This window comes from Bombus fervidus, chromosome 14 (assembly GCF_041682495.2).
Source record: "Bombus fervidus isolate BK054 chromosome 14, iyBomFerv1, whole genome shotgun sequence".
NCBI classification, from domain to species: Eukaryota; Metazoa; Arthropoda; class Insecta; order Hymenoptera; family Apidae; genus Bombus; species Bombus fervidus.
In genome coordinates this window covers 278,795-297,858 of record NC_091530.1, presented here as the reverse complement: position 1 = coordinate 297,858, position 19,064 = coordinate 278,795, and the positions used below count along the sequence as shown (strand labels likewise).

General features: G+C 36.8%; 1 long non-coding RNA gene across 1 annotated transcript in view; it reads left to right on the top strand.

Annotated features, from left to right (window-relative positions):
• LOC139994522 (uncharacterized) overlaps window positions 1-15,761 on the top strand; it is a 342,661-nt gene extending 326,900 nt beyond the window's left edge. The window contains exon 3 of the long non-coding RNA XR_011801657.1: window positions 15,374-15,761. This is a non-coding gene — a long non-coding RNA (uncharacterized lncRNA). The remainder of the gene's footprint in view (window positions 1-15,373) is intronic.
• Window positions 15,762-19,064: the final 3,303 nt, after the last annotated feature.

Sequence of the window (19,064 nt, the reverse complement as noted above, 5' to 3'; positions counted from 1 at the left end):
AACACTGGATAAACTTTCTTCGTCGCGATAATTTCTTTGTTATGATAAAACCTAAATTTCATTTTAATAGTAATTTCAGTAGTCGACGCGCTGCCAATGATATTCCTAACGCGATGTATCTGTTTTGCATGCATGTTCATTTACAAGAACGATAAAAACGGACGAACGAATTAACTGCAGACAAGATTCGACGTTTTTTTATCCATCTTGCCTTCATCGTCGAGTAAAATTTATTAATGCTCTGAATCTCGATCTAGTTAAAATTAGGAGGATTATATACGTAGCGAGATCGATAACTTAACGAAATGGTGCTTAATCGAATGCTCGCGAACGACGCTTCTCCTTCCGAGATACCACCACCGAGGTATCACCACCGGTGTATCGCTGCATATTGTTCGCGTTCCTACTTAACGTTAAAGGTAATAAGACGTAACGATATAAGACAAAGAAAGAGAAGGAGAAACGATACTGTGCTAATGTGTCATGGTGTATCGTATTTGCGTTTATTCGTGTCGTCTTTTAAACGTCTAAAGTTATGTCCTGGCAGCCAGGACCCAGCCGAATACCGGATAACGGCAATAACGGCGATAGCGGCGATGGCGGTAATATAACCGACCGAACAACGGTTCGAAAAAGAAGATGCACAAGCTCGATCGACGTAACCGAATTTTGTAACAATTTCGTGTTTGGTCTCATTTTAAATTGGGAAAATCTCATCAATATGTTAATGAAATTTTTATTAACAAAAAATGTAAAACAAAGAGGTTTCATCATAAAACGCTATAAAACAGGCGTCAGACTCGAACGTCGGGCGTGCAATGCGTGCCACTGTCGAATGCTATTTACAGGTTGATTTTCAAAATATTTTCGCCTATAACGTTTACATGCTAATTATTTAGCTGCAATTATATTAAATTTTCTATCATTTAGTAGTACTTTCTTATAATCGTGGATTCGTTACGTTTCAAACGAAGTTTTAACAAAAAACATATAAAATGTTCAATTTTACAAGATTTTACGAAATTTTCGTTTTCAAAACTATTCATCGAACGAACATGATTTTCTTCTTCGTTCGCACAAAACATTATACTAGAATATTTTTGAAACTGCGAAAAGATATCGTTACGTTGTTCGAATATAATAATATAATACAAATCCGATAATAGAATACAAATTCTTTAAATACGTACGTGCCGTTGTGAAAGATATACATATAAAGATATAAATAAATAACAATCTGGATTGGTAAGTCGATACGTTACAAACACCTACCTAACTGATACTCGTGTAACGGATCTTCGTTCATTTACTGTAAATGGTAAGTAATAATAATGTCCAACACAATGGAACACATAATGGAAATGTCTGACACAAAATTGAAAAAAGGCGCATAATTTGTAGCTGATATCGTTCGAAAAAGCCGCTGTTACGAATTTAAATAATTGCGAGGTAACGTTACGTATCTCCGAAATGTAGAATGACGTGACGTCATTATCAATTGGAATACAAGTAACGCTGATACCGGTGTAAGATTTGAAGCCGATTCAATATCGACGGTGCGTAATTGGATTGGAACAACGGTCGATGGAAGTTGGGAAAAAATTAACGCGAAAAAAAGGATAAGAAAAATAAGTAGTCGAACATTGGCTACAATTGGCGAACGTAACGGATCGCTTTATAGTGGGATAGTGTAGCATACTCGTACGCAGTGAAAATGACTAGCTCTTTATAAATGTAAAATGGCATACATAATATCGTGCGAGAAAAGATTTGAAATTCGCAGAAAAATAAAAAATCTCACTTACATTTTTACCTTTAACGAATAACGAAACGTTTTTTATATTCGCGTATAAGGCAGAATTCTATTCATCAGAATATATAACATCTTTTATATAACGTTAATAAAGAAAAAGGTATTTACAAGCTTAAGAGAAGTTGCGATGTTTCATATTTTACGTATCGCCTTCGTTTTTTTTACTTGTTTGTTCCTACCTTTCTTTAAATATTACACGTTATTCATCTACGGACAAACGATGTACGAAACTGTCGGGCAAGAAGTAGATCTTTATTCTTTGACGCATTTAACGGTCGAGAATGTTAGTTTAGTCGGAGAACGTGATTGTGAGAAAGTTGGTCGAGTGTTAGCGATGTCGTTTTAATCGAAAGAAGCGATTCGTCGTTAAACCGAAACAAATATCTTCTCGTGGATACTTTCCTGCATATACGTAATACGTACACGTATAACACGAAACGTAAGTCGAAACTTGTTGCTAGGATTTTGTTTCGGTTGGCGATGCTTTAGGTCTTAGGTAAAGCTGACTGGTGTCATTTAATCAGAGGGCATTCACGATGAAATTGGTTCGTCTGGAAAGTCTGTCGTGTCTTACTCTCGAGTATTTGCCTTGGCAAATGCTTCTCCGTAAATGTGTGTGTGTGTGTGTAATTTATTTCGCGCGGGAGATGTAACGTCCATATAGGAATACATGTTTTTCTTATAAGCTGTTTGCGCAGCAATAAAAACGAGAATATCGTCGAAAGAGAAGGGAGCAGAGTGATTGGTTGAGTTCGAGGCGACACGACGGGTTATTGTTTTTGTCGGTTTTCGCCTTAGCCCAACGTCCTCTTACTCTTATGCTAGAAGCATATCACATCGGAGTTTTTCTTTCGGAGAAACGGCGAAGAGGGATGCGCCGTATTTGTCGGTGGATACAACGGGTCCTCCGTCGCTCGTGCCTGCCTTCTGAATACGTTTTCCGTCTCCGACCCCACCCGAGCCAGGCAGGAATCTTGTCAAGCGAACTAGTGGCTGCAGTTGCTCCCTTTTACTCGCTTTTCTGTATCTATCCAGAGAAACGTATACGTATAACCCCGCATTAGTCACGCTCGTTGGAGCTTCTTTCTTAGTGAATCTCCATCGTAGACGCGACCGGCATTAACTAGGTCGGCTACAGCTTCAGGTAAGAAGAGACAGAAGGTTACGCCTCTTTCCGATCTTCCTCTTTTCCTGCTTCGGGGATCTCGTCGCCCTCGGAGTTACCTTGCTGTTACTCTGCGCAGCAAAATGAAAGCATCCAGATTTAACGAGCCAACTCGCTACTACCTTTTTCAGTCGAAAACCGAGCTGCATGGTTATCGAGTGAAATGTAAAACGTCTTCCTCTGGATAGACCAATCGACTCCTTACCCTTATGCAATGTCGGCCATGTTATTACGATACTTGCAAGCAGCAGACGATTTATCGTGCCACCGATTTGTCGATCGTTCGATAAAGGATTTATCGGTTTATCGATCGTGATTCTAACCTTTAGAACTAACGTTCTTCGGTTTTTCATCTCAAATAATTAAGTTACATAGGCCGATACGATATAGTTACGACATTGTATTACGATATTCGATAAACACGTGTCCAATCTTATCTTACCTATCGTTAAGAAAATTTTAAAGACACGTGTATCGAATACTCGCTAGTAACTTTTTACTTATACTTTTAACATATTTCTATAAATATAATAATCAATTTCTATCCTGCCACTCGTAGATTTAATGAAAACCGTAACCGCGAAAACAGTTTGTTACATAACGAATCCATCGTGCCAATAAGAAATGAACGTTAATTCTAAATTAACATAGACCGCTATCCTGTATATCGTCATCGAGTAACTGGTGAATTTTAAAGCTGTTCGAACGTACGGTATATAATGTGACGGGAATTGCAATAAATGAGAGCACCAGATGGCTAGTTGCCGAGACTTTCGTGAAACAATCGCAACGTTTTGAAAGCCCATATAACCTGGCTTCTCGTGCAACGAGTGATCAAAGTTGGAAGCTGTGCCTGTATTTGTTTAGTTTGCTAGCACGTACATACAGTTGCAGTTGGTAGATTGTATCGTGCATCCAGCTCGAAGCATTTATCGCAGGTTGTTATAGGTTATAGCCTTTTTGTACTTGAATCTGTATCCGTACGATATAGTATTCGTTTAGGAAGTTCAAAGGCTATTAAAATTGCGTACAACCGGACGCAACGACGTCAGTGGCTAACGTATTTACCGTTATTCTTTTATCCTTTTATATCTGTCCTTCGTATCCCTGGTTCGATTCGTTCAAGCATAAATAAGAATTCACCGTATCGTTAACGTTTTTTTCAGAATGATCCAAAGATTTCGTAGGTATTTTCATTATAACGGCGGATCGAACATGGAAACTAGCATGCAGCTTTTTCAAGTTTCATCTCGATGTTCCTAATGTTGTTCCAACCTTCTAAGCCATCCTAAGGCACGTGCTTGTAGAGAAAAGCACAGGGTTTAAGCCGATATGTTTCCTCGAATAGCGTTCAGTTAAAAACTGGGTCCAATAAAACGAGAAAGTTGAAGCAGCCTGTTCATGGTTCGTGGTCAGCATTCCTATGTTATACTTCGGAATATTTGAAAATGCAAGACACTTTGAAAAGTGTTCGTAGAAGCGTGATACGAAAAGTGCAAGACACGATTATATTGATAGAAAATAGAGGTCCTCGGTCGTCGTTTTAATCTTCTCCTAGCTTATAAGATATCATATCCAAGAGATATATCGTATATATCAAACGAATGGCTTAACTAAGTTTTTTCTATGAAATTACGAACTGGATCGACCCGATCCTCGTGCGATCTCCGTACGTCGATCTAGTAAAACCTATACATATTATTTTTTTATTTACGATATTATACTATCGAGTATAGGAAGAACGAAGTCTATTCGCTTACGCGTAGCACGCGTTTTCCCACAGTTAATGGACAGAGCCTATTAAAAGGGTCCTTTTTTTTAAACGGTTCGAGTGTATTCTGTGCCGTTCATTGCAGCAGCTGGAACGCGGCGTAAGAGAAACGGTCTACGCCCTAATCGCTCGGCCGCATCTCTCGTACTTGCCCCGGTGTTCTCGAGCACTCGCTCGTTTCCCGCCCCCATTATTTTCGCAAGCACGAGGTTGTTTCTGACGTCCGGCAGCTTCTGCCGTTAGACTAGTATTCGCATATATTATACGCGTATAGTCATTAGTCGGTTTTCTAACGTTTTATTTGCGAACACATCGACGGATACATCGGCGGCAAGTTGAAAGATCTCGGCGTTCGATCACTTTTCTGACAACTTTGATTTTTCTCTCTACCTTTTTTCTTCTTTCTTCTTTTTTTTTTCCTTATCGAGTAGTAAGTGTTAGAAAATTTCGCAGCAAAGTTAGTAAGTAATATTGCCTTATAGATTTACAGATGACTCCTTTACAGGAAATAACGCTTTTAACTTATTATAAAATTAATACGCATATCCGAAGAATACGAGTCGCATCGTATGAATTCAGATCATATAGGACATACACGCGTGGATTACGAATGATACGAGCATTACCGAGGAATATATCATATAGAATATCTATACCGGTATATATAGAATATAGAAGTTTCCACCGAGTATGTACATACGTGTAACGTGCGCATTTGTGTGGAGACTAATACGCACATACCATTCTATGATGCACACCTGATATGCGATTTCATGGTATGGTACATGGTATTTACCATGTATGTCTGTATGCTGTACGCGTGGCATGTAGTATGTCGATATCAAGCTGCAGTGCCGAAAATATGCAGCAGTTATGTATGTACATAGTTATATGTATGCATATAGATATATGGACACACATGCACACATATGTGCGTATATATACATACATACATACATACATACATACATACATACATATATATATACACATAGATAGACACAATAGGCAAGAGTGTGCAATCTGCCAGTTTGCACTGTACTTTGGTATGTATCTCTCCCTTCGCTCTTTTAAAATTGCTTATTTTCTTTTTATTTCGTTCCTTATATACCTCCCATCGATTCCTGTTTCCACGACGATTGCACATTTACACGTACCGGAGAAAGCTTGGAAATAATTTTTCATTAGACAAAGAATACAATTATATAAAAAATCGATTGGATTTTATTAAGAAACAGGAAACCAGCGCTTTAATCCAGAACATTTTAAAGCGTTCTTATATTTGAACGAATGCTTATTTTAAATCTCGCACGATTATCGGGAATATCAAAGTTTTCCATAATGCGAAGAGCTTCTGTAATAATCATTTCGTATTACTTAAGATCAAGGAACGTGCATCGTGTCCTTAATTAGTGGCAGAATATTGGGCGAAATAAGTAGTTTATAGCGCTGTTACCATGTGCCAGGCAGCGTGCTCTTACAAAAGTGTTTTTTATTTTGTTTTTCCCAAGTTCCCTCTATCCAGATTTCTATGGATATTTTCAATTTTCTATTCTTTCAGCTTCCTACTTTCAAGGACTTTTCTTTCGTCTCTGCGTAGCCTCGCAGATAAAATGCTTATGCATACGCAGGTACGAACGCGAATGGATTCTGTTTTCTCCTCAAATTTTCCTTTCCCGGTACTTTCTCCGCTTTTATCCCCGTCTGAATTTACTTTCGTCCTTTCCCAAATTTCGTTTAAACTATAACTATTCTTTCCCCATAGGTATTCGATAATCGTGGCTATTATTGAAAATTTTCTCCAGCCAAAGATAAGCGAAACATGTTTATTTTTCAACTATGCATGTATGTACGTGTCTACGCTACGTACATATATTATACGACTCGTGTATGCATACACATACACATACATGTGCATACGGAGAAAACGAAGGGATTTAAGGGCGAAACGTGGACTACAGAAAACATGCAAGGAAGAGTTATGTTTTACGTTGTAATTACGTAGTTGCGTTCTATTACGTAATAAAAAGAATCAACAGTACGTACGTTACGTATACGTAAAATAAGTAAGATGGTATTATTTCTTAATTTTTTATTGCGCGTTGATAGAAATTTAATAATATAAAATTAATGTCATACCTTTTCCCTGTCTTTAAAATATACGAAACTTTCCTTATTTGCAGCTTTCTTTGCTGAATACAGTTCTCAATTAAATTTCTAATATTATAACATGTTACATGCACGCATATACGTATACATACAACGTATACAGATATATTGCGCATTATGTGACAGTAACTCTGTGAAATAACGAATTACGATGTATCTCTTTCGCTCGTGGAATCTCATTTTACGTATAAGTTATACAACGTTTTCACCGACCTTTTGTCATAATTTTATATGCCTATTGTCTATTATCTTGTTCGCTCGTAATTATACGCGTATAACTTACTATATACCAAGTTTACGTATGTATTTAATTTTTTATTCTTAATTTTTATTCATCGTTGCGCATCATCTTTATGCGTTTAGAGCGTATTCTACGTCACTTTTTATCGCTTGTTATATTCATTCACTGCTTCACCATACCGTCCTCGGTCTTTTTTGTCTTTCATCTCTCTTGGTTACCTACCATTACTACGTAGGTATCATCTCAGCTGTCCCATGAACGCACTGTTTGCTTCTCGTTACCGGAATATTTGTTTATGATTTGATACCGTGTTCCTAGCTCATAGCAAATAATATAGGTGGTTCGTTCGTGCCACGGGGCCAGTAATACTTAATGTTCCAGACCGTGATCGAGAAAACGTTCCTTCGTATAAATATTCGCTCGATAATTTTTAAAACATATCCTGTCTAATATATTATAATAATTTTAAATCTTTCGAATTATTTGATCATCGAATAATTTTCTTCGCAGAAAGACGTACACATATGGAAAGAGAGTATCGTTAGTTACATTTTCATAAATGGAAATCTCTAATATCAAATCTCGCAGACTGTATTCACGTAGAATGTTTATCGATTAGTAGAATAGAAAGACTGGTAGGAATAAAGCGAAGCGGCGAGGCCGCTGGTGAAAAATATTCAAGGAAAGATGGAAACGAGCTATCGTCGTCAGCTTACGAATTTTAGATGTTTAAAGCCGATATTTCGGACAACTGAAAGAAGAAGCGGAAATTGAGCAAGTATCGTAAGAAAATATTGAAAAACAGTTATAAATTTCGATCGATCGATCGATCATAGAATGGCATCGCGTAGACACTTTGATAGATCAAAAGGTTAAACTGCCTCTTGAAATTCTGGTATTTGATCGTTGTGGTATGATATAAAAATTGATTTTATATAAAATCTCGTATAAAATTCGGTAGATACGATCAACGTGGTAATCGGTGATTACAGGGATTTTGTTAGTCGGTCAGATTATCGATCGATTACGAATCTTATACTTTAAATCTAAAAAACTAACGATATTCTGCGTGTACATGTACACACGTATATCGTAGTTAACAAACGAAGAAGAGAAAATTGTTCATCATACCCGTATATATTCGTTTTAATGTAATTGGTTGTTATCTTATTGGCCGTTCAATCAATTAAACGTAATTTATTATAATTACATTATTATACCTTGTGTTTTAATTTTTATTTGTGATAGGAATGAAGCAGTTGTGTAATGCGTGTATCAGGCTATTCGGGTCTTTTTTTTTTTATAGTCTTTATATATATGTATATATTATGTCTTTAGAGTCATAAAAATATTAAATGATCACGAGTAAAGCTAGGTACGTGAATTTAATGTATAAAAATATATATCTGTTGGTTATCTCTGGGATTAGTTCACATTGAGAAACGTTAATTAGTCAAACAATGAGACAAGGAAGAGTAATTACCAAAAGGGACGATCGCGAAAACCGTCGCTCGATCCATTCGATTTTCTCATCTTGGCGAAGGAAAAAGGTAACGGAAAAGGAAAACATCCGAGAAGAGATCGTTCGATTAAACTACCCAACCTTATTTCGCTCGAACGCACGAATGTCGTTAACGAATTTCGTTAACGACTCGTGCGATCCTGTCGTCTCGCGAGATTGCTTCCTAGCCCAGTTCAGGCTACGATCAGACCGATTCCCCAGCAAAATAGAGAACGTGCTTCCCCACCAATCCTAACCGTCACGCCTTCGCCACCCGATATTTGCATTCATTTTAAAATCCTTAAGTATTTAATCGAACCAGACCATCCGACATTCTTTTCACAATATTCCCACTTATCGATTAAAATCCTAATTCGTGGCATTTTCAGACATGCTTTCGTAAAACCGATGAAATTGGATATTAATAACGAATTAATATCAAATGAGAAATACACGTCGATAACGTTACCTCGCGATAGAATATTTAATAATACCCGATAAGAAGAATATGTGAGAAATTTTTAATTGATTTTTTGTCAGTGTGAAAATAATGTAAATAAATAGAAAGCGGTTGATCTTTTCTTATGAATTATGCAGAGAAACGAAGTCGGACAAGTGAAAAATTAAAAAGCGTAACTCTTCGATAAACAACAACTGAACAACATAAAAAGCAACTAGAACAAAAGAAATTTCTGTCGAAGCTTATAAATTGTGGTAAAGAAAACAACAATGATGCAAAACTACAAACAACAAGGTGCTAATAAGCTGCTAATTATAGAAACACAGATCGATGCTTTACATAGACGAAATGGGAATATACATTTGATATTCACAGTTATAGAAAGATGCTTGTTTTCGAATTTTGATTTCAATATCGCTTAGCAGCCGTTCTTTGTATTGTTCTATGTACCATGTACCTATGCATTAAGCATGACAAAACGCTTTGTATGCTGAGCAACAAACGCCCTTTCCTACTATTGAAACTATCTTGGAAGAAAATCGCGTTCGCCAGGGGATTTTCAATGAATTTCAATCATACCTTAGCTATAGAAGAGCGAATAGGTGAATTTACATTTTTCTGCAATGCAAACATAAATTTATGCTGCATTACGAAAGACGGATCTATTTCATGAATAGTATGCTGATGCTCAGAATGTGTTAAAAATTTATACATACATACATACATACATACATATTTATAATTTATTCACATACATGTATTCATCGAAATAGATGTTAATTTCATATTCTATCGAAAAGAGTAACGTTTCAATGTATTAATGGCTTTTATGATTTTTTTTCTTTTCTTTTTTTTTTTTGGTCGAGGGGGGGGGTATAATTTTGAAGCAGAATCTTACAAAACATCCGTAACGATTATGAGATCGATATCTTTAACGAGGGATATTCCAAATTATCACTTATGGATGATTTCGAAATGTTTATACGCGTATTGTCGAATAATTGATAATTTTTCTTTCGATGCGTACGTAGCGTATGTAGTTCACGCTCGCATTTCGTATTTATGACGTTACAAGCGATAGCATGTGTGCTTTAATAAGCTAAGGACAGACAGCTGCTCGCTGAGTCACTACTGACAATGAGACATTGTGTCGTGCATTATAAAGCTAGCTACGGGTCTCCAGGGTATACTCGGGCCGTCGCGCCGATCATGCCACCACCGTTCTCCTAGCCCTACCAGTTCTCTTATAGATCCATAGACGTAATTAAACGCGGCTCGCTACCTATAAACCAGGCGAGGATAGCTTCCTCTTTCATCTCATTTCTTTCCCACAAAAAGTCACCCTATTCTTTGCCCGTGGATCATTTATCACTATATAACACGAATAATTGTTGCTTTAGATTAAAGGTAAACTTTTAATATTTACGCAAGACGTTCCGTCAAATTTTTTAGCTGGGATACGGATTACCGTTTGAAACACGGTTACGCGCCAGTCAGAATAATATGAATTAATATTAATAGTTTGCGAGTTAAGTTAGTTTGTGATCGGTAGTCCGTCTTTTACCTTAACGATCTAGCAAAAAGAATCGTAACTAACAATAGTATATTTTTCTTGCATTTCATTGTTCTTTGCCTGGTCTGCCTCTGTTCCAACGAACTGGCGTATTGTTTCAAATAGGTTAAACTATAAAGTCGTATCGTATCCGTTGATATAACACGAAAAACGCTTGCTGTACGGATACGATGTTCAAACGCGAACGGTTTTCCATTTGCCAGATCTCCGAACATGCCATCGAGCATCATAGAGTATATCTACGGTCGCGTAGATGCGCCGCGGCGCCGTAGTCTCGTGATTCGAAATCTAAAGACAAGACAGGAAACGAAGAGAACAAAGATGAAAATGAGAACAAGTACCAACGGTCGATAGTACAAGTCTTGCAAATATATTCTCTGGCAGTTTGGAAACTAGGACACTAAGGACTTACGTCGTTGGAACCAAGAGATCTGTATGACTAATGGGAATAAAAATAAAATAAAAGAAGAAAGCAGAGTATCCGAAGAAGGAAGCTCACGAAATATGACAATGAACCGAAGAATCTCCGCGGTTAATCTCCTAATAGCGCGGAACAACTCTTCTTGCTAACTTCTTTTATTACTGTTTATTAATAAGTCGTTTGATTCAAATTTTATCCAAATGTTTTAATTAATAAGACTAACGAATTACACAACGAATGAAACTGAATTTGTGACTCGCGCTATCACCCAGTAGCACGTGGAAAGTTTATTTTTGAATTTACGAGTCATTGGTCGTCCTTGTATCGATATCGATATCGATATCGAGATTAAACTATATTCAATTATAGTATCTACGTGGATTTCGATCGTTGTTCGCTCTTAAATATTTTTAACAACATTAGTAATCTCACAGGATCGCGTCTTTTTTATCCACAAGATTTTAGTAATTCAACGATGATAGTAGATATAATTGCTAATGTAAAAACGTTAAGTTTCATTGGTAGATGATTGATCGAGCGCTCGCAATTATTCCTTTGATCCGTCACTGACCGATCACGCGAACATCGAACATTGCTCGTCGTTGCTCGTGCCGTTCGATTGCCGTATCAATTACGGACAAATTGCAGAGAGAGATATATGGAAAATAAAAGAAAAAATGTGCCGCTTCTTCGCGATACGATTCTTCCTTGCATTCGTGCCGCCACGGGCCTCAACAACATAGTCATCCCGGAAAGTAGAGTTTTTTCCGACGATAACACCGGCACGAAATGAACGTAACCGAACGATAGACTCGCTATCCCGATCGTATCCTGATATACTCGTACTTTCGCGTTTCTTTCAATTTCTCACAAATTCCAGACTTTCACATTTTCACAAGTTCGTGCGTAACAACGAATGCGATAGTAATAAAATATGGTATTGCCACGAATGATACGGGTGACCGACCGATCGCGATGAAATTTCCTGGCTGTCACGAAAAGAGACAGCGGATCCCAAATAGATGTATAGCCTCGGCTCATGCTCGTTCTTCGAAAGAGCTCCACAGCTCCACATATATGAAAATAAATACTTTACGTTGCAAAATGTTTCAGGTTCGTTACCTTGATCGTAATTTAGAATGCAGAGATATACAACAGTTCGGATATTAACGATCTTTTTCGATAGAAATTTTCTATGTGTAGCACACATGTATCAATTTACTGAACAAAATTGAGAAATTCTCTGCAAATAAATTAATACGTTTAAACTATCGGTAATCCATATAACGAGTTTTCTATTACCTAGTTAATTAGTTTGTAATAGTTACCGTTCATAACGTTTATAGCAAATATCAAGATAAAAAGAGTTCCAAAACAATTTATATCCGATTTTTATGACTTTTATTACAGCTTTTAAATGACGATACTATTTTCAACGCAAGAAGGAATTTTAAGAATATACATATACGATAAACGAAACAAGCGGAAAATTCAGAACTATGAAACTGTGTTTTAGGCTTACCTTTCTCAGTTATAAACGTTTAAAGAAACCGGCAAACCTCTATGCATTAGCTGCTGTAGGGAATGTGAGGGAACGATGGTATGTATAGATGGTATAGTCATTGGCCGAAAGCAACGAGGCGTGGTTAGTAATCTACTTGGTGAAAACTACGTTCGAGCATTTTGATGTTTCAGCATCGAAAGATTTCGTAAAATTTGACGAGGAAAATCACGATAATATATGGATAGATTAATATCTGTTGCAGCGTGCAAATGCACATGCTCGTATATTTGGTCTGCTTTTTACATGTTCATAATTAAAAAAAGGGAAGCTTAAATGAAACAGAATTTTCTGATTCTTGACTTTCGCCGTATTTTCTTCTATGGAATTACTTGACGAATGACTTCCTTGCTAGTTACCTAATATCCTAACTATCCTATACATATGCATTCAACCCACTTGTACATAGAGGGGTACGTGTATCGAATATTAATGGTTAATAACAAGAGTTGCAACGGTGAAACAGTAATTTATTTGTTAATAACTGCTTAACTAATTGTAATCGTAATATCTTACGTGTATATTCGATTGTTCGTGTTATTAAACGATTAATTGTATTTTATAACTTTGTTTGAACTTGCCGTAATATTTATGTATGCTAATAATCGACGTTTTAAATAAATGGTTAATAAAATACAGCGCGGAACTTTCATTTACTTTTAGGTAGAACATTCTTATATGTGTAAACGTATGACATTTTCGTAACTCGCGTCGATTTATTGCATTCAACGTGGGAACGTAAGAACATATGACGATAATTCGAATGCGTCACTGCATGTCGCCACGATGTTAAAGAGCGGGAAACGAAAGGAAGAATATTTACGTATAGAGAAGTAGCACGTAAGAATAAAGGATTATCGAAGGCTGAAGAACGATGACCGAGCACGATGGATTCCTCGGCTTTAATCTTTATCCTTCGCAGTGGTACGACCAGTTTGTTTGACCTCTTGGATCTAAGCCAAATAGGAATTGGCTATTAACCAAATCAATGGTACCTAAATTACCAGCGCACCACGCGACCCGTTGTACGTAGAGGTAGGTGCTTGGCCCTTGTTACGTGTCGTGTATTTGATTATCTACGTCGTGGTTTATTACGGGCTAATATCGCGACAGCCGCGCATCTGCCGCTATCGCTATGATAACCATCGTCATAGCACATAGTTCCGCTTCGTCGTAAATTTAGAGAATCTAATAAATCGCATCTTGTTGATTGTCAATCATCTGTCACCCCATATAAGCCGCCCATATACATGTAATCCGTAATAGTCACTAACGAGTCAACGAAACGAACAATATCTTCGAAGATTCAACGTTACACAATTCATCGTTCGAAACATACAACATTTTATATTATCTTCTGAAAGATCAGCGATACGATTCGTTGATATTCGCGTATACTGATTTTTATGAATCGCGAACGAGTCAAAGCGCAGAAGCTAACTATCGGAGAAGTAAAATTGCAGAGACGTCGACAAATCTGAAGATAAAGGAAAAGGTCGGTAAGAAGTAGCGACAAAGAAGGGAAATGTCTCTGTAAGAAAAATAGAGCCGATTTAGAATGGCGACGACGTCAACGAATTCTCTCGAGCTAGAGGAACAACGGAAGTTCACCTTCTATTCTGTATCTCCTTTGTATATTTGAAGGATTTCCACTAATGAAATAATTAAAATTACAAACCTTCGTGTACCGACGGCGAAGACAAGAAAAGGAATAGCAGCGATAGTACGGAAGGTAGAGAAGGGACAAATCCCTCGGTGCTTCCATCAGCCTCTGAAACGCTCGTCAGCTCGGTTCCTATCAGCTTTACCATCTTTCTCTATTTTCCACTGACTCTTAGGCAAGTTAATGAAAACCAATGACCATTCTTAAACAGTGTTTTCAGAAATATCTCTAATTGCAGACGAAGATTCCAAATATATATATATATATACTTATACATGTGGATGTAATAAACAATCATAAATATCGAAATGCAGATGGAGCTTGTCGCTAATTATCAGCAAGGATCGTGGTTTCACGTTGCGAAGGCCAAGTTTTGTAATTTGACATAGTTACTTGGCTGGCACAGCAGCTAGTGACTAGATGTAGGATAGCGTCTCGAGAACCGGATGTATCGAAACCTCTTCCTTCGATGCTACAACCTCGAGAATTCTACAGGTTGCTCTTTGCGTTTCCTTTTCTTTATTCGGCTGTGTGCATAACAGGCACCTGGTCTTCGGAATCTATCTCGTAAATCCTTGCATCCATAATGTATTCACGAGTTAATACTCGCGTATTAATCATTCTTCCATTAAATTTGTGTACAGTCGGTGAATCGTAATAATTTTACATGTATTTCGATCAAATGGACTATAAAGGAGGTAATAATTATTACGACTTTACGTTTAAGGAAGACTTTGTAAATGAGTAATTTATTAATTTATTTTGTAAATGACTTTGTAAATTGTCTAATGCATGCGCTTTTGTCGATCTATTAAAATAACTTACGACATCGTTAATTCCGAGTGTATGAAGATCAGAAATTCTAATTATATGAAATTGAAGGAAAATCGTAGAACAGCGTTTTCGATATTTTTTCTACCAATTTGTAAAATAAAACGCAAGAAAGAGAAACGAAACCTGTTACATAGTTATGAAAAATTGTTGTTTCCCTAAACCAATTTATCGAGACGGCTAATAAAAATATCGTATTTCTAGGTGAAACCGGGAAACTCAGCTATCGTCGACAAATGGACACTACGTGTTGCTTGGAAACGGAAGTAGTATACAGGAAGAACGTGGACACGATGCAACGGTGGAAGGAAAAAGCGATGCAGTAAGCGCTCAGACTGGGGAGACGTTTTTATGAGACGACTAAACAGCTGTAAGCCCCGCGTTTCGCTCTTTTCTTTTTACAACCACTTTCCGCTTGACACTTTTGTGATGCGTACATAGCATTCGCAAAGGATTTAATTCTTAACATTTTAAGAACGATTTTTCCGGTTTTACTGACACTTCTTTAAGATTTTCGCACCCAGTGGTATTATCACAGCTATTAGTACGCTCCTCTAAGCTGGCTTTTTCTTTAATAAAATGTATAAAATATTCGTTTGTCCGTGGTACTTTATTTTTCATTTTTTTTTTTTTTTTTTTTTTTTAATCTAACCTATTTACTCGTTATTCTCGATTGATTTATTATAGGCAGTAATTTATGAAAAGTTAGTATTAGTACGAAAACATTCAGAATTTAGAGAATACACAAAATATTTATCACTTGACAATTGTATTAAATTTTGTAATATTAACTTAATTTTCTAAGATTTTACCGCTGTGAACGTTTAATTTAAATATTATACCCTTTCTTAAAATATATATTAATCGCATATAATCAAGTTTTGATTCTAAATTTTTAAATTTAATATGAACTTTTCAAAAGTTTGTAACGATGAATCTGTTTATAAATTTACTAAATTTTTTATTGAAAAATTGTTTTACTCTATATTTTTCGTTTTGCATGGAATCAACTAGCTATAAATACTTTAAGAAATTTTCTTTTCAATATCCAGCAAAGTAAGTACGATATTCATATATTATTTTGCTGGCCAATCGAAATACGTAATTGTTCTTTAAGAGCATTAATATCTAATTCCATTTTACACGTATATAAATACAGGGTATTTTCCATTACTAGATATTTTAACCGTAGCAGGAAATTGAAGAATTGAAAATGCTTCGATGGAAATTTTGCTTATCGAAGTTTTTGTTGTACAGGCTATGCAACAGGTATTCTGTATGTTCGCAGTTACGCGTAATACTAAATCATTGATCAATTACTGATAGTAAACGATCTGTCTGTCTGTCCGTCCGTCTGTCTGTCTATCTCTTTGTCTGTCTGTCTGTCTCTAATAATTGAACGTTTTTTATACGTTCTCGGGAAACGACATCTGTTTACGCATCGAATCCCTCTTATTCTATTTTTGTCCTAACGTAATTTAAATTACGACCGCTTCTACGAGTTAAACATGAATAAAGAATCAAGTACAAACATTTATTCCGAATTTTATTAATTCATACGTCAGCAATCTTAATTAAAGCAATCTCTTAGTGGCAATGCTGCAGATTGTCTCGCTTTCTGAAAGTTTCCTTTCTGCTCGAATTCCTTCGAATTCGTGAAACTTTAATTATTCCCAGATCGCAGAATAACTTCGATCGTCCGAATAAAAGTATTCATTGACGGAATGCTTAATGACATGTCTAACTATATTAGAATTTAGAAGTTTTTCTTGACAAATCTTCCTATTAAACGACATCGAATCGTATCAAAGTTAACTTCAACTGGTAAAACCACGAATAATATTTTTCTAAAAATATCTTTATTAGGTTTAAGATAACTATTAGATTCAAGGTATAGAAAGCTAAACGCCTCTTTATAGAAAAAACTTTACTATCTTTTCAAATCTGTATGGAAAAACTTTGAGAGATATATTTCAAAATATCTCGATACGTGTGTTAGAAATCGCATAAAAAACCGACGCGGTCTTACACATCCTCTTCGAGATCACATAACATTTGTATAATACATTACTTTATAAAATGCATATTGCGAACGTTATTTCGAGAGAGTCGAGTGATCTGTATGTGCACACTTACATATGTATATTGCAACATACAGTAGCAAGGAAGTAATTCGCGCCTCCTCCGTCCTTTGGGAACAACGACGAATGATTCATTGTAATTACATTTAACCTTGTACAAGTAAGTAACTGGTACAAATAACGTCCCGTGACAATTCCGTTCAAAAATTCTGTCTAACAAAATTAGCCCTTTGCCACTAACTAAAGTGACCATCGATTTTCATTTTACTCATAACGTGTATTATAGCGTGTTAAAATATTTAAGCGTTATCTTTGTTTCTTCGTTGTAAGGACACGTCTAAGGACTCCTCTATAGAGATGCACGTGTCAAGGTCGTGCATCGTGCGTCGTGCGGCGTCGATCTACTTCCAAGAGTGTGGCATTGTCGATAGCCGGAACCGTAAATGTATCGTCAGGCTCGAGGGTGGCTTTGAGCGGCGATACTCTTAAGGACTAGCGCGGTTCTAAGAGTCACTGATGTTACGGTTAACAGCTCTCTGTTCTCCGCCGTCAAGGGTCAGGTGCACGGCACCGATGACTCGGACGCGCTCAACCACATTCGGACACATTCGGGGTCACAGTCGCGGTGCCTCGTGGTACGTGGAAACCGATAACGATTTTCGGAACGAGGAGAGTTATGAACCTTCTGCCAAGAGGACTGACCGATTCTTACGCCGTTGCTCTAGAACCTTTGCGAAATCGCGATCGCCGAAGATCGATATACGACGATATATCTATCGTCTGATATACAAGTTCGAAACTTTCTTTCGTTGTAGAAACATTGCGTAAAATGTGAGTCTTATAATTGCTTTCTTAGTAAAAGACAATTGATTTACTATAAACGATATACATAGTTTTATTTGTTTGATGTATTTTCTAACAAAATAAATTAGAAACTGATAATAAGCGAATAATAAACTGATTTCGATTATCGTAGAACGAACAATTATACAACTTTTATGAGTAAACAAGTTTGGCAGAGGTAGAACTTTCGGTAAGCGGAGCGTACACGCGCCTCAATCCGTTCTCACGTCAGGTTGCACGACATTGTTGGATTTTTATTGGAATACTGCCAAGGCTGGTCTGTCACTTCCCCTGTTCCGAAATCTATATACGTTCAGAGGTTGAAGTACGTAAGATGGAACGACGTATTTATTTACAGGACCGTGGAGAGATAGGAAGATGTTCGTAGTTCGTAGTGCCGTAACTCGCCATACCGCTGCGGTAATGGCGATTTTATGTTGCGATGCCGAACCGCTCTCGAGTCACCATCACCGTCGCTGCCGCCGCCACCACCACCATCGCTACCATAAGAAGACTCAACAGCGGTATTACTACCAGTACCGACTATCTCGCAACGGGAAATATAGTACAATCTTATACAGGGTGGAAATAAAACAGGTTAAGGCTTACATGCTTCGTATATTTCAATTAAGGCCACGTATGATCAAGTACGACTTTCCCATTACTCCGATTGAACGTTTTAATTTCCAACATACGAGATTATTATCGATGTATCATACGTATACTATTTTATACTAACTTTTATAAAAGATTATGATTACGAACGTAACTTACACGTATACGAAGCTCGTGCTAATAACTTTATACGCTGGTATTGAAATCTCTATCGCACATACCATTTAATGGTATTCCACAATGGTCATTATAAAATGTAATTTGTGTAAATAACATGTATGTAGGTGTGTTTGTGCGTGTGTATTATATACCTATCACGCGCAAGTAATCGATAATTTGCCAATGATACAAGTAAT